General features: G+C 48.8%; 1 pseudogene across 1 annotated transcript in view; it reads right to left on the bottom strand.

Moving 5' to 3' along the window:
- Positions 1–11,073, bottom strand: part of LOC306665762 — a 202,735-nt pseudogene extending 191,662 nt beyond the window's left edge. Inside the window, exon 1 of the transcript in view lies at positions 10,903–11,073. The product of the transcript in view is annotated as an uncharacterized misc_RNA (transcript). The remainder of the gene's footprint in view (positions 1–10,902) is intronic.
- Positions 11,074–16,999: the final 5,926 nt, after the last annotated feature.

Here is a 16,999-nt window from a genome sequence, read left to right on the forward strand (position 1 = left end):
TTCAGACCTTGGTCACCAAGAGTCTGGAAAAACTGAGATGGAATGCACACACACCTGCCCCGTGTAATCCAAAATTAAATGTTATTTTAGGAACTGACACAGAGCTTGCACGCTTCCTAAAATAAAACCTGCTTCCTCTGACACTTTTTGATGCAAAACTTTCGTTCATCAAAGATGAATTTCCCAGCGCCCAGGGGGCACTCTCTCTCTCCTCTTATTGTTTAGAGCCCCTGCCCAGAGAACAAGGCTTTCTCCCTTTCCCAGGGCATTTCTCGCTTTTCCAAGAGTTTTTCATATCCCTTATCTCCCAACACCTCTCCTTTCTCACTCCCATTAAAATCCGACCAACCCTGGTTCCAGCAGGACCTTCCTGCCTGAGGCAAGCGCCACGTCCCATAGGCAGGAGCCTCCTCCCTTAGACTCTGTGCCAGACCTCCCTGAGGAGTTTCAGATGCTGGCAAGACATAAAGGACATGTAGACAGGAGGACAAACCAGCACTGAACAAGCGTGTGGGATAAATAAATCAATGAATGAATTATGGATTGGTAATTAATACCTCATGCCTGGCCTGGGAGAGATGGAGGGGGAGGGGGAGGACCTGCATTCCCTTTGTTCCACTCCACCGGGAGGCTTTGATGAGGAGGGAGGGTTTTGAGGAATTTCTCTATTCTAACACATCTCCAGTTGGAAAGCAAGGGCAGGAATCATGTCCCAGTTTGGGTAGAACAGGACTCTGGAGCCCAGAGAGGGAAAGTGACTCATTCAAGGTCACACAGCACGCCTGTGACAGAGCTGGGGCTATAAAGAGATCTCCTGACTTCTGGTCAGGTGCTGTCGTCACCCGATTCCTCTACCTCCCCCGCAAACCTGCATAGAGGTTGGGCAAGATGGAGCAGTAAAGCCATTGGTCCTGTTGCCCACTGCAGTGTTTTATTTTCTGAGCTGGCTCTCAGCAGCACACACAGAGGCGAGCAGGACACACCTGACTGACACAAATACTTTAAAGACAGGCTTTCGGGTCCTCTGGACTTGCCTTCTCCACCCACCAGCTGGCATCGCACTTGCAAATCGGGCTCTGTCACCTGCCTGGTGGACGCAGGCTGTTGCCTGCTGAGCCCTGAATCCTGAGACCAGGGTATCAGGAGCCTTGGAATTGTGGCTTTCTCTGCCGATGACTCATGTCTCAGAGTTGAAAATGCCCTGGAGGCATACCACCTTGACACAACCCTCAATCTTAGGAGGTGCCCAGCTGTAGGACCCAGATCTAGCCTCCACTCAAGAGAGGGTTCACCCCAGGACATACAGACTCTGGCAAACACAGCCTTTTCCTGGACCAGGCACTTTCTAAGTTTTATGCATATAAACTATGGGGATCTATATGATTGCTAGCCCTCTGTTTCAGACAGGAACACTGAAGCCAGAGAGGTTAGGTGATTTGCCCAAGGTCACACAGCTGGTAAGCAGTGGAGCTGGAATTCAAGGCTAGGCAGTCTGGTTCCAAGGACCATGCTCTTCATCACACGGAAGGAAAGAAACCAAGGTTTACTGAGGCTCTTACTATGCACAGGAGGCTGTTAAATACATGAGCTCAGTTAGGTACTCTTAAACCCATTTTACAGATGAGAAAATGGAGGCTAACAGGGTCCTTCAGAGAGACCTCTCTCAAGGCATAAAAAAGGAGGACATTTGAGAATGTCCTTAGGGTATCCTCTCAGGGACGGGCATCAATGACCTGGACACCATCGCCACCTAGTGGGGTTGTACCTTAAATACCCGCAGAACACCTAAGCTAAGGTGGGTGTCAAGTTCCACCGGTGACCAAGATTCTGCGTTTTAGTGTCTGTGTCCTGAACAGTGGCACCGTGTGGCTCACTAATAGCTGTCTCTTCTATCTGGGGTGTGACCCCGGGCTGAGTTCACAAGGGTATAACGTCATCCTTGAAATTCACAAGTAGGGGAGGGGGAATTTGCACAGCTGTACTGGTTTGCAGTGTCCCCAAGGCTTTGGCACACTTGTGACTTTGATGCTCACTTTTTTTAATGAAGAAGTTAGACTCATCAAAGGGGTGTTGATTAAAAAGAAAAAAAGGAAAAAAAAGGACGCTGGCAGAGTGGGTGTCGAACCCAAGCTCACCGCTCCAGAACCCACATCTTGCTTGGAGAACCCACGTGGGGTGAAGCTCCCCCAGGTCAGCCCAGAGAGGTGAGCGACTTGCCAAGGATCCCAGTGAGTCGGTGGCAGGCCTGGGTCCAATCCGTGGCTGTGATTTAGCTTCTACTTCCCCCAAAGCAAACCCCATGCAATGAAGAATGGAGATTTGCGCAGAGACTGTGAGGAGGCTCAGGCAGCAAAGCACCCTCCCCGCCTGCAGTCACTCTGCTGCTTCCTGCTCTGAGAGCGAGGTCTTCCTCCCTGCTGGACCCCCCACCGCTGGGGAGGAGGACACAGCAGCACGGGGCTGCTCACCCTCCTGCCTCCGGTTTCCTCCTCATGCAACCTGTCTTCCGAGAGCCAGGAGGACTGGGCCAAGACGAGATGGGGAGGCACCACAGGGCGCAGGGCCAGGGCACTGCGACCTTACCCTGGTCCTTCCAACTCACTATGGGGCCTGAGGAGGGGCTTTGCTCCCAGAGTTCCATTTCTTCAACCACACAGTGAAGCTCAGCATGGTGTGCAGAGTTGAAGGCCAAAAACCACCTACATGTCCTTCCACAGGGGATTCAGTGGACACGATGCCACATCACAGCTGAATGGTGGAATATTATACAGTTGATAACAAAGAGGCAGCTGCTCTTAATGCTTCAATATGGAACAATCACCAAGTGTCTGCCTTAAGGGAAAAAAAGGTGCAAAGTTGTAAGTCACTATCATTTATTTGTGTGTGTGTGTGTGTATGTGACAGTAATGGCAGAAGAATACACACCCATGTTTGCTTCTAAGTGTGGAAGGTATTTCTGGCAGGACCCAAGGACCTAGGAAAAAGTGGGTTGCCTCTAGGAAAGAGGAGCAGAAGGCAGGAATTCTTCTATACACCCTCACATTCCTTTTCTGCATTTGAACTGGGTAAATGAATTACCCATCCAAAAAACTTAAATTATAAATTCTTTAAAAAAATTTTTTTTTAATCTTTTATTTCTTTACTGGAACTTGAACCCAGGGGCACTTTAATCACTGAACTACATTTCCCAGTCCTTTTAATTTTTTGTTTTAGGATAGGGTCTCATGAAGTTGCTGAGGCTGGCCTCCAACATTCCATCCTCCTGCCTCAGCCTCCCAAGTGGCCAGGATTACAGGCGTGCACCAGCACACCTGGCCTAGGTCAGTGAATGTCCCCATGACATCACTGATACAATGTAGAAATGGTCCAAAATTCAGAAGATCCAAAATTTCTTGACAGGGTCACTTCGCTGGTGTCAGAAAACTACACGTGAGGTGGCACAGTGGGTGCCCCACCACAGCGGCGGGGACCCCCTGCTCCCCACGTGGCACACCCACCCCGCCCCGGCTTTTCCCTGGAACCTCGGAATCCCTGCTGGGAAGAGGGCTCTGCTTTCTGCAGGAAGGAGAGCCTCTTGGTTGTCACCGGCTCCTCTGGCTCTGGCTCCTCGGGCAGCAGAACCTGCAGTGGCCCTAAGCGGCAGGCAGGCCTCGGTCCCCTCCACCCCCTCTTTCCTACTTGGCCCCACAGAGGCAGGAGCTGAGGCCCCAGGCCTCAAAGGAAGGAAGGAAAGCAATGGGGGTGACTGCAGCTCTGCTCAAGGACAGGCAGAGCCCCGTCCCAGCCCCTGGTCACCTTACAACGCACCCCAAACCCTGAAACCCTGGAGCCCTGCTGCGGAGCCTGGTACCTGAACCCGGGGAAGGTGGCCGCTGGCCGCTGGGTGGAGCTGGGGCTCCTGGGGACCTGCAGCCTCCGACCTCGTGCGCCCCGCCTCGATGGTGGGGGTCCGCGGGCAGTGTCACAGGTGCAGGCCAGCATCATGGTTCTGAGGACCTTTGAGTGGGGCGGTGAGCTGGAGGACAGGCTTAGCAACAGCGGCCACGCAGGACTCCCGTGGGTGGCCCGCAGAACGGGTCTCTCTGGCTGCCGCTCCTGACACCATGTTGACAGTAAGCGTTTGCTGTGGGCACAAAGCACGCGGGGGATTGATCTCAGCCAGGCTGCAGGCACGTTAAGCTAGACGTTAAGCTGAGCCCACGCCACATCAGACCTCCCGGGGCCCAGAGTGGCTTGTGCCCACCAAGCCCCCTCAGAAGCTCAGGGGAAGACTTGCCACACAGTGCCCAGGACCCTGTGCCCACTCCAGAAGTGGGCCCCTCACCCTGCCTCCACTCCTCATCCTGGGATGTGGGCCTCCCACTCCCTGCCCAGGGCATACTCAGGGAGCCCAGGGACCTCACTGTCACCCAGGCAGCATCACCCAAACTCACAACGAAGATCCACTGGCCATTTTCATGTCAGAATGCAGCCCCTTCATTTAACAGCCTGGGCGTTGTCCCCGTTTTACAGATCAGGACACTGAGACTTGGAAAAGTAAAATCCCCTGTCCAGGATCACACCAGCAGCTAACAACCTGAGGCCAGAGTATAACAATGACCAGGCCTCCGTGTGGCTAGTTCCTCAGTAGTGGGCCAATTGGTAGTCTCCAAAGATGCCAAAGCCTTCCTCTCCAGAACCTGTGTAGAGCTTATATTATAAAAACAAATCTGAGCTGGGCACGGTGGTGCACGCCTGTAATCCCAGCAGCTTGGGAGGCTGAAGCAGAAGGATCATAAGTTCAAAACCAGCCTCAGCAACTTAGTGAGGCCCTGCCTCTAAATAAATATTTTTAAAAAGCACTGGAGATGTGACTCAGTAGTTAAGTATTCCAGGGCTCAAGCCCCAGTATTTAAAAACAAATATTTCTAGATGTGATTAAGTTGTAGATTTTGGGATATTATCTTAAATTATCTGGGTGGGACTGAATTAAGCTGCACAAGCCAGCCTTGCTAGCACCTTGATTTTAACCCCGTGAGACTTATCTCAGACTTCCGTCCTCCAGAACTATAAGAGAACAAATGCATGATGTTAAGCTGCTCGACATGTGGTTTTTGTTATAGCAGCAGTAGAAAACTAATACACACTACTAGACTCCCACTCAAGGTTACTATTTCCATGTAACAGTGAGAAACGAGGACTCGGGAAGCTAAGTGGCTTTCTCAAGGCCACGCAGATAGCAACATAGCTGGGATTTGGATTCGGACTATTTAATGGACCCTGCTGCCTCCCTACCCAAAGCTGGAATGCACACCCATGGCTCCAATTGTCATCCAACTGTTTCCACCTTTGCTGCGTGGCCTAGGGTGTGTCTCAGTTTTTTCTGTAAAATGGCTACAACCATGGCAGAGCTGGCTCGCAGCGAATAGGCAGCCATTTTATCCATTATTGTTCTCTGTTCTTCTAAATTGCCAGTAGGTTGCCCTGGCTCTTCCAGCCACAGGCCCAGGGACCCTCACGGAAGGCTCTGCTCCATCTGCTTCTGTGCCAGCACTGCCAGCACTGCTGACACCCTCCCCAGAAGCCAGAGAGCTCAGGGGATCAGAGCGTGGGGTTGATAATAGGAGCTGACAGCTCCCAGCCTGGCAGGACTCTGCCCCACTGTCACCGCCTGGGCTCCGTCTGCCAGTGAGGCAGACACTGCAGGGCAACTTTGGAAACCTCCTGGGGAAAGGCAAGTATGCTCAGGGAAGAGTGGGGTCACTCTCTTGTCCCTCTCCAGATGCAAATCCAGGATGGCACACGTGGCAAGGGAGTCATGCATGGTGACCTGGGTCCTCCTGTGAATCTGGCATGGCGCCCGTGAGTGAGCCTCGGCAGGGCCTCTCCCTGTTTGGGTCTCTGCCCTGCTCTGAGCAAAACCAAGCATTTGATTCTCATAATGATCATGTGAACATGGAGGAAATGCTCCCTGAATTATCCAACTTTTATCCTTATCTCTGAGTGGCTGCTGTCACCTTTCCCATCTTGCGGATGAGAACACTTAAACCCAGGGGAGCAAGTTGCTCTTCTAGGCGGTCTGGTTGCCAGCCAGTTCGGCCAGTTTGGTTTCAGAAGCTGATTTCTTAACCCTACGCCCTGAGACAAGAAGCCTCACTGGGCGTCAGAGCCCCCAGAACCCTCTTTTCATATACAGCTTCCTGCGCCTCTTCTCCATGGACTGTGACACAGCAGGGCTGGTGACGCCCAGGAACCTGTCACTTTTAAAATCTCCCCAGGGGAACTCCCGCGTGGGAGCCAGGCTACACTTAGAGAATCAAAGCTCTAAGATGTTTCCCAGTTCAAACAAATTTCATGACATCAAGTGAGGCAGGAAGGAGGCCCCGAGGTGACAGCAGCTAGGCATCCGAGCCTCCCAGCTCCGAGCCTCCCAGCTCCAGGCCTCCCGCGCTCCCATCCCCGCTTCCTCGAGCTTCTGCAGCTCCAGGAGAATGTGGAGCTCTGGCAGGCAGAACTCAGAATTGCATTCCTACTTCTTAAGAAGAAAGGGACAGCCTGTGGGATTTGCCTGGAGGCAGAAAATCAAACCTTCACCTTGAAGGGAGAAAGCCAGGCACAGAAGACAGCTGGAGCGAGGCTCAGGGCCTGCCCTCCAATTTGCAAGAATCCACGTCTGTGGCTGGGGAAGGGGACCTGCCATATGGCATCAGCCTGGCTGGCGCTCCCAGCAGCCCAGAAAAAAAGCCGAGGCATCAGAGAGGAAAATGTCCTGCCCTTTAGTCCATCAGAATGTCAAGGCCCCAGGCGGAGCCAGCAGCGGCTGGGAGGCTCAGCGCCACTCAGGGAAGAGCAGCAAGGTGGGAACAAAAGAATGGCTTTCGGGGTGACCCTGACACATCAAATGATCACCTTCCCTTTCAGCCGTCCTGGCCCTGCAAGCTGCAGGGAGCCCTTACACCAGGCAGATGAAGGCCTTCCGGCCAGAGATGAGGGGGCCGAGAAATGAGCCTGCAGAGCCGAGGCGCACCCAGGAGCGTTATTTATGGCCCCGGCCACGAGGGCTGGTTTGTGCTTTCTTCCTGCTCCATCTGGCCCTCCCTGGCAGAGCTCCCGGCCTGACTTACCACTGGCAGGGCCGTATGTCCTGCCAACCCTCCGAGGGCCTGGGAGGGATGGGAAGTGATGGGGCGGGGAGCGAAGATGGGAGCTAATTCCTTTCCAGGGCTGGTGCTAGACCACACCAAGCCTCCTGCGCCTGGGCCCAAGGTGGGTACTGCACATCTGGGTGGAAGCAGAACCCCAAGATGACCCCTAAGTCACCATGACAGGCATAGCCTTCCGTTAGTCCAGGGTTGTGGATGGCACCTGCATGGGTACTGAGAGGGACCAGTCTGAGCTGAAATCTCTGAGGATGACATCAGCTATCCCCTCTCCCTGCTGGTACCTGTGGCTCCTTCCACCAGGGACCAGTGTCTGTTTCCTCTCTCCTCCAATCTGGGCAGGCCTTGTGACACTTCGGCCAACAGAAAGCTTAGGAGTGACACCTGACCCTTCCTCTTTGATCTTTAGGAGGCTTAGTGGCTTCTGCTTTTGGGCTCTCTGGGGAAGCCACCTCTGTGCTTGAAGGAAGCCCAAGTTACTGAAGGACCCGTCACTGTGTAGGAGGAGAGTGCACCACCCAGATGTGCAGTGCAAAGCTTCTGCAGACCTTCCAACCTAGCTCCTCCACCGGCTCAGCAAGCAACCATAGGGTCACCAAACCACAGACCAGGTTTAAAACACCACTGGATATTAGTGAGGCCTGAAATCCAAGTGGGTGGGGACAAACTACTGACAGTCAGGAGACTGCATCTATGGGAAGGACACAAAGGGAGGCCATGGGGCAGCATCCAGGGGACAGGAAAACAGGGGGGCCTCAAACAGGCAGCAGATATTCACAAGAAGCCAGGCCACCAATTTAAGAACTACTGAAACTGGGGTGACCAAGTGTGAGGGCCGAAGAGACCAGAGCAGTCTGTGGTGCTTATGGTCTCTGGAGACAGACACTGCAGGGCTGCCTGCTCTGTTGGGCCATGATCCACACTAGGGAGACACTGCTGGGCATGGCACAAAATTTGGAGTAGAATAGGGACAACAGAAATGAAAGAGATGGCGCCATGCATGATGGTGCACGCCTGTAATCCCAGGGACTCGGGAGGCTGAGGCAGGAGAATCACAGGTTCAAGGCCAGCCTCATCAACTTAGGCCTTAAACAACTTAGCAAGACCCCATCATAAATAAACAAACAAATAAATAAATAAATAAAAGGGCTGGGGATGTAGCTCAATGGTAAAGTGCCCCTGGGTTCAACTCCAGTATCAAAAGAGAAAAGAAAGAAATGAAGGCCAGGAAGAGGGTCCGAAACAAGTGGGAATGGCAGTTACTCATAGGTTGTCTCTCGTCGCCCTTTCTTCCTGATATCAGATGAGCTCACAAAGATTTTCTAGTACTGTCCACCAGAAAGATTGGAAACAGTAATCAACCCAATGACAGCAAGTGTCCTAGATACCATAGAAAGAAATCCAGTTTCTAGAGACATGCCTTGTTTCAAGTCTAGAACAGAAAAGCACAAGATACGAGATGAGCCTGGATCAGCTAGACGTACCAGCTAGCAAGAAAGCTCTCGAGGACTAACAGGATCACGTCAAGGGGCCTCAGAAGCCAGACTGAAGAGGCTCCAGCTGGAACATGGGGGCTTAATAAGGATAAGAATTACAATGGATTTAAATCAATCAAATAGATTTAAATCTATGGGTTCATAATGCTATTAAAGATAATTGCCAAGAATTTATTAATCTCGAAGACTGGTAAAATTTTTAAAAATGAATAAAGCATTTATCCTGCTTTATGTGTGTGTGTGTGATGTATCTGTATGAGGTAAGGCAGATCGTCATGACAGTAAGACAAGGAATAAATGAAAAAGAAACAGTAGATTGGACATCACCATTTCGATGCCTTCGATGAATGACTGGTATAAGGCACCAACAGTGGCCACACAAGAGAGACAGCCAGAAGTACCTGCTGAGAGAAAACCACCCCACTCCCTGATGTACTGCGGAAGGGATTCGACTGGAATCTGATAATCTGAGTCCAGCAGCCAGTTTGGCAGAAATACTGGGAACTAAGGAAGATGTGGAACTGCACCACGTGTGTATGACCAGCAAAACACGATCACAGGAGCCGCACCCCTCGCCCCCTATTCTACTGGCTGGGAACAAGTCCCCACACTGAAGAGGAAAAGATTATTCAAGAGCATGACTCATGGGTGGGGTCACTTAGGGTGTGCGGGCCACACTCTCCACCTCTTTCATTTTGGTACTGGGAATTGAACCCTTGAGCACACAACTCCTGAGCCACATCCCCAACCTTTTTTTAAATTTTAATTTTATTTAGAGACAGGATCACGCTGAATTACTTAGGGACTCACTAAGTTGCTGAGACTGACTTTGAACTCAAGATCCTCCTGCCTCAGCCTCCCGAGCCACTGGAATTATAGGCCACCATGTCTGGTCAAAACTAAAAAAATTCTAAAGGAAAACAGGAAAAAAAATCCTTGTAGCTCGATATAGGCAAAGATCTCTAAAGCATGGGTCACTAAAATATTAATAAATTAAAATGAAAATTGCAACTTCTGGCATTCAAAAGACACTACCAAGAAAATGAAAAGGGAAGCCACAAAAGAGGAGAAAATACTCATAAATCATACGTATAAAAAACTACTTACATCTAGATTATATAAATAACTCCTATAATTCAGACAGAAGACAGATGACCCAATTTATAACATGGGCAAAAAAACAAAAAATACATTTAAACATGGCTATGACGGAAAAATCCTATGGAATGTATATCGTAACACAATTAAGACCTTTAGTTTTTTGGTACCAGGGATTGAACCCATGGGTTTACCAAGGAGCCACATCCTAAACCCTTTTTCTATTTTTTATTTCGAGAGTCTTGCTAAGTCACTTCGTTGCTAAGTCTCTAAATTGCTGAGGCTGGCTTTGAACTTGTAATTCTCCTGCCTCAGCCTCCTGAGTCCCTGGGATTATAATCATGCACCACTACATCCTGCCAGTTAAGACATTATTGGTGTGTTTGTTTTTTAATTCGGGTTTACTGTTGGACAACATTGTTTCACACATACATCAAACAGGCCAAAAAAATAAACAGCAACTTCATAGACAAAATAAATATATAAAAGAAAAAAAAAAAAAGAAACCTTTCTATCTTTGACCTTTTTAACCATTTCATGCAAACCAACTACTTACAGTACAGCTAAAGCACAAAAAAAGGCACTGGAATGCTCAGAATAAGATTTTTTGTTGTTGTTTTTGCCTTTTTTACAAGGTTTTTACCTCCTTTGAGATTTATCATTTATACCTGGTCACAGCACAAGTAAAGTCAGAAGTAGGTCGGAAAAGGCTCCAAACGCTAGTTTGGTCACCCAAGATCATTAAAAATGACTGACCCCTAAAAATATGTCCAAAAATAAAAAATGTAAATAAAAAAATAAAAACAAAATTTTCTTTAAAAAAGTACTTTTAAGGGAAAAAAAGCAGGGCCTTGAAAGTGTGGGTTCTTTTTTCCTCCCCTTTTGCAAAATCACCTTGTGGTTTTGGTTGGGTGGACAGCGCCTGCCATCCGCGGTGGCGCTGCTGCCGGTGGCGGGGCCCGTGCGGGCCTCTCTACTCCGAGGTGACCACGATCAGATTCTGAGGCGGCAAGTGGAGGGCGAATAACTCGCGGCGGCCTTTTGTTTTTAGCTGGACTTTTCCTCTTTTGCTGCCTAGTCCTCCTCGTAGGGCTTCTGCTGCTTGGTACCAGCATCAGCCTCCTCATCATCAGCTGCCTCCTCCTCTCCAGCCTCTTCCTCGCCATCACCTTCCTCCTCTTCCTCATCTACCTCCTCTTCAGCCTCCTGCTCCCCATTTTTCTCATTAGCATTCCCACTAGGAGGAGCGCCTCTCCCATTCTCTGCCTCCTCCACAACTTCCCCCTTCATAAGTCCTTGGTGGTGACCTCGAAGCGAGTGTCCACGGCCGCGTCTGACATAGTGGGGCATGTGGCGATTGGAGGCAGTGGGTTCAAAAGGAAACTAGAGTCCAGGGCCTCTGGCTATAAAGCTGCCAGAGGCGGTTGCCACGAGCTGGACCCAGAAAAAAGGCAAAGATGGCTTTTCCGATTGGGAGGGAGGGGCGACGACATTTTTAATGAATGAAAGATTTGAAAGGACCTTTCAACCCGGTGCCGGTGTCACACACCTTAATCCCAGTAACTCAGGAGACTGAAGCAGGAGGATCTCAAGTTGGAGGCCAGCCTCAGCAATTTAGTGAGACCCCGAACAACTTAGTGAGACCCTGTCTCAAAGTAAAAGAAGATATTTGCATGACCACTAAACACATGAAAAAATGATTAACATTATTGGTTACTAGGGAAAACTATAAAAAGATTCTGCTAAATACCCGTTAGGATGGTTTTAAAAACTGATTTTTAAAATAATCATGACAGCTTTAAATGTTAGTGAAAATGCAAAGTAACCAAACTCTCATATATTACTGGTAAGAACCTCCAATGGTACAGCCACTTTGGAAAACAGTGACAGTTTCATACCTCCCGTGCAGCCTAGGAATCCCACTCCTGCGTATTTACACCCAAGAGAATGAAAACAAACGTCTATACAAAAGCCCGTTCACTGGCCAGTGTGGTGGCACATGCCTGTAATCCCAGTGGCTCGGGAAGCTGAGGCAGGAGGATCGCGAGTTCAAACCCAGCCTTAGCAATTTAGGGAGGCACCAAGCAACTCAGTGAGACCCTGTCTCTAAATAAAATACAAAATAGGGCTGGGGATGTGGTTCAGAGGTTAAGTGCCCCTGAATTCAATCCCTGGTACCAAAAAAACGAACAGACCTGTTCACCAATGTTTGTAGTGTCTCTATTGTTGATAGCCAAAAACTTGTAAAAACCCAAGGGCCCATCAAAATAAAAATGCATGAGTAAATTTAGTATAATAATTTAACAGAATACTATACAGCAATAAAAAAGCAAGGCAATCTGACATAGGCAGCAGCAGGCATGAAGGTTAGAACCAGTCTGCTGAGTGAAAGAAGCTGTAAGCAGAAAAGAATATGCCACATTACTTCATTTATATGAAATTGTAGAAAAGCTAAGTTAAATTGCTGACACCAGCCTCAAACTTGTGATCCTCCTCCTGCCTTAGCCTCCCGAGTGGCTGGGATTACAGCATGAGCCACCACACCTGGCTTAAGGAAATCTAATCCACAAACTGAAAGCAGATCAGAGGTTGTCTGGGGCCAGGGCTAGGGGAAGGGATTGAGTATAAATGGCACAAGAAAAATACAGGGGAGTCGTGAAAATGTTCTTAAGCTCACAAGTGATGGTTACAAGACCCTGTAAGTTTATCAAACTCATCAAAATGGAACACTTGAAATGAGTGAGTTTTATTTGGTATAAACTTTACATCCATAAAATTGTTTTTTTAAGTGAGCAAGACTGAACTGTGGTGTCTAGAGATGCTTGTGTGATAATGAGACAGGATGGTGGGTACCTTTGTGGGGGCCAAGGACTCCCAACTGGTGTGGGACAGGGAGGGACTTCGGTAGAGGTGGGGGGTTATAAGGGGATATGCATGATAGGAATTCACTACACAGGGACTGGGTTGTAGCTCAGTGGTGGAGCACTTACGTAGCGTGTGTAAGGTGCTGGATTCGAGCCTCAGCATCATATAAAAATAAATAAATTAATTAATTAATTAAAGATATTGTGTCCATCTACAACTAAAAGTGCTTTAAAAAAAGAATCCACTACACAAAAAATGAAAATGCACTGTTATACTTTTGTATTCTGTGTTCACGTATCTGTTTTTATTTTATAATGAAATATTTAAAATGAATTTAAAAATAAAAGTAATACCAATCACTAACATTTCTTGGGTAACTTCCATATTCAAGTCCATGAGGTTGGTATTGCTATTATCTCCAGAAAAAGGGTGAGGCAGCTGAGGCCCAGAGAGGCCAAGCAATTTGTCCGAGGCCCCACAGCCACAGAGTGGCAGAGCCGGATTCTGGTGTAGCCCATGTAGCTCCTAAGTCTGTGCTCTTAATCTCAGAGGTAAAAGGAGGCTCTAATGGGGGCTAGGAGTAGAAATTTAGGAGGAGAATGTGGCTGTCTTGATTGTCCTTTGAGGCTCTGCTAAAGAAGGAAACTCAGTGGGAAGAGGGAATCGAGGTTGGAGTTTCAAAGTCAAGATGCACACAAGCTTCCCTTGTTTCTTTTTTTTTTTTTTTTTTTTTTTTTTTGGTCCTGGAAATTGACCGCAGGGGCACTCTACCCCTTAGCTACAACCACAGTCCTTTTTACCGTTTACTTTGAGGCAGGGTCTCATTAAGTTGCCCAGACTGGCCTCAAACTCGTACCTTTCTGACTCAGCCTCCTGAGCTCCTGGGATTACCAGCATGTGCCACCAGGTCCATCTTTGCTTGTTTCTTTAAGAAATCTTTCCTGAGTCCCTCCTGTGCGCTAGGCACTGTTCCTGGCAGCTCGGACCCAACTGTGTGCACCACAGGCAGAAATCCCTTTCGTTCAGGCCCTGACATTCCAAACTTTACCACATCTCAGTTTTTCCAGCTGTAAAATAGGTACTTGAAAATGTGGCTCAGGAGGATTGCAGGTTTGAAGCCAGTTTCAGCAAGGTAGCAAGGCTGTAAGCAACCTAAGGAGACCCTGTCTCCAAATAAAAATGGGGATGTGGCTCAGTGGTTAAGTGCCCTGGAGTTTTAAAAAGAACGTGGGTAGACATCTAAAAATATAAGGGAGGAGAAATGCTCAGAGCTTTACAGGTGGCAATAGATGACCCAGACCTCGGCGGCAGTGGGGATCTCCTCCAGCGCCCACCATCCCATCAAGAGCAGGCACGCAGACCACAGATCCAACAGGCTGTAAACTTGGGCGTTTCCTGTGTGCTGCTGTTTTCCTCTTGACCCTAATCACACTCAAGGTGAGGAAAATACGGTGGGCCAGAGGAGCTGCCCTCAACAGTGACAGCCAGAGGTGCAGTCGCCTTGCGGAGGTCGCGCATGATCTGCCCTGGTGGAGGGCATGCCGCGCTCCGTGGAGAGCAATCGGCCCTCTGTCCCCTGGCACCAGACTTGGGCGACTCAAGCGCGCCACGCGCCGAGTGTATCAGCAGCCGTCCAGCCGCGTACCCCAACTCACGCGTGCGGGGAGCCGTACAGGGAGACTCGCGACACAGATGGCTCTTTGCAGGAGGTTTCTGCATGAGTGGGAAGAGGTAATGTGCTTAGAAAGCTATTCTGGGTGTGGGGAAGGGAGGTGTGGGAAGAGGTGAGGCGGGCAGTCGGTTGAGGAAAGTCTGGTTCCCTGTTGGCCGGAACATCCCTGCAGCCCGCAGCCCCAGAGCCCCCAGAAGCTACCCGGTCGCGGGCTCTGGAGGGGGCGCTGTTCCTCTAGGCCCGCCTCCATTCTTGAGGTGCTGGGAGAGGTTAGGCGCTGGGGATAGAACCCGGGGGCGCTTAACCCCATTTAATTTTTAAATTTGTTGTAATTAGTTATATATGACAGTAGAATGCACTTTTATACAGCATATGAAACGGAGTATAATTTCTCATTGTGGTTGTACATGATGTAGAATCCCACCGGTCCTATAGTTATACGTCGGTAATGTCTGATTCATTCTACTATCTCTCCTACCCCATGTCCCCACTCTCACTTCAATCCCCTCTACCTAATCTAAAGTAACTCTGTTCTTCCCTAGCCCCCCTTATTGTGAATTAGCATCTGCATATCAGAGAAAACATGTGACTTTTGGTTCTTTGGGACTGACATTTCGCTTAGCAGGATATTCTCCAGCTTCATCCATGTAACAGCAAATGCCATAATTCTTTTTAAAGGCTGAGTAATATTCCATCACATATAATCTATATAATATATATGATGGAATATTATACTGTATATTATATTTTATATAATATATAATATGTATTACATATATAAGATTATATATATTATATATATATAGTCCACATTTTTTAATCCATTCATCTGTTGAAGGGCACCTAGGTTGGTTCCATAGTTATTGTGAGTTGCCTTTTTTAAAATATTTTATCTAGAGACAGGGTCTCACTAAGTTGCCTAGGGCTTCCCTAAGTTGCTGAGGCTGGCTTTGAACTTGTGATCCTCTTGCCTCAGCCTCTCAAGCTGCTGGGACAGAGATTTTTATTAAAGGCCCAGGAATTTCAAAAGGAAAGAAACTTGAAAATCTTTACAAGCCATAGATTACTCATTTCCAACCTGGGGAGAACCCCTGGCTTCTTCAATAGAGGACCCCTGGGGACTTGTAGATCTCCCACAGCCACTCGTTCTAGATTCAGACTGCATAAGAACTCCTGCCCTTAACACTTACATCCACCAAAGACACCAAAAAGATTCCTAGCAGCTTTGTTGCCCATCGCGGAAAACGGAACAAACTCCATGGCCATTGGTTGGTGAATGGATAAACAAGTTATGAAATCTTCTAATAACGGAATGATACTTAGAAACCAAAAATACTTATTGATACCTACTACACAGATGATTCTCAGAGGCCTGGAGATGGGGAGGGGGTCGGAAGGGGGACACAAAGTACATACTGTGGTGACATCAGTAAGAATTAGCACATTCCTGGGAGTGGTGGGGGGCTGATTGGAAAGGGAGATTCTTGGGGTGTTGACCATATTCTGTGACTGGGTCTGGAAGGCAGGGAACATGGATTTATACACAAACATACATACATGTAAGAATGCACCAAGTTGTAACCTGAAGATTTGTGCACTTTACTATATGCTTATTACACACCAAGGGAAAAAAAAAAGTAAAATCCTGACAGCTGGGTCCCACCCCCAGGGCATCTGACTTAACCCATCAGGAGTGTGGCCTGGGCCAATGGGCCTTCAAAAGGCTTCCAGGGAGTTCTAATGAGCAGCAGGGCTGAGCCCGCCTCTAGCTGGCAACCTGGGTTCTGGCAACCTGTCCCTGCCCTTGGCCCCCTCAGGAGGACCTCATATGAAAGAGCAGCCTGGGGCAGTGGAAAGCCTGCAGGTTTCCTGGACCTGGAGCAAGAAACAGCCATTTCTCTAAACCTCAGGTTTATCTGTTTTGTTTTGAACTCGCTGCAGGTGATGATACCTTTATCTCATGGGCTGGATCTCATAGCAACAGAGTGGGGGTTGTCAAGAGGGGCATGGGCTTGGTAAAGGCACTCTCTAAAACACAGTTGAGTACTGTCACTACTGCTTGACTGCTTTTTATTGCACGTTTAAGAAAATTTGACCACCTTCCTGAGGCCTCGTGCGTGTCCCGCCTCCCCTTATGCATCCGTCCTACCGCGCAGGCTGCCTGTCTGTCAAGCTGTCTGTGGCCCCCAGGCCTTTCAAAGAAGTTTCCCCTTCCCTGTTCTCATTGCCTGCTCTGGAGCTCTCAGCTGCAATGTCATTCTTTACTCAAATGGCTCTCTGCCACCACACTCTGATCCTGTTCTCCATAGTTCTTTTTTTTTTTTTTTTTTTTTTTGGTACCAGGAATTGAATCCAGGGGGCTCTTAACCACTGAGCCACATCCCCAAGCCTTTTTATATTTTATTTAGAGATAGGGTCTCACTGAGTTGCTTAGGACCTTGCTGCTGGGGCTGGCTTTGAACTCGCGATTCTCCTGCCTCAGCCTCCCGAGCTGCTGGGATTACAGGTGTGCGCCACTGCACCTGGCTTCTCCATAGTCCTTGATGTATAACAGGAATATTTGTTGCTTGGCATGTGATCCATGCTCCTGTCCCTGTTTTAGCCCCACCACATGAGCCAGTGCCAAAGGCTCAGCGCCCTGCTGAATGGAAGTCAGTGAACTCCATGACGCATGCACTGCCATCTGAGAAGGCTTTTGTAATGGCAGAGGTATTATAATTCACCCCCTT

The sequence above is a fragment of the Sciurus vulgaris genome (assembly GCF_902686455.1).
Source record: "Sciurus vulgaris genome assembly, chromosome: 7".
Lineage (NCBI taxonomy): Eukaryota > Metazoa > Chordata > Mammalia > Rodentia > Sciuridae > Sciurus > Sciurus vulgaris.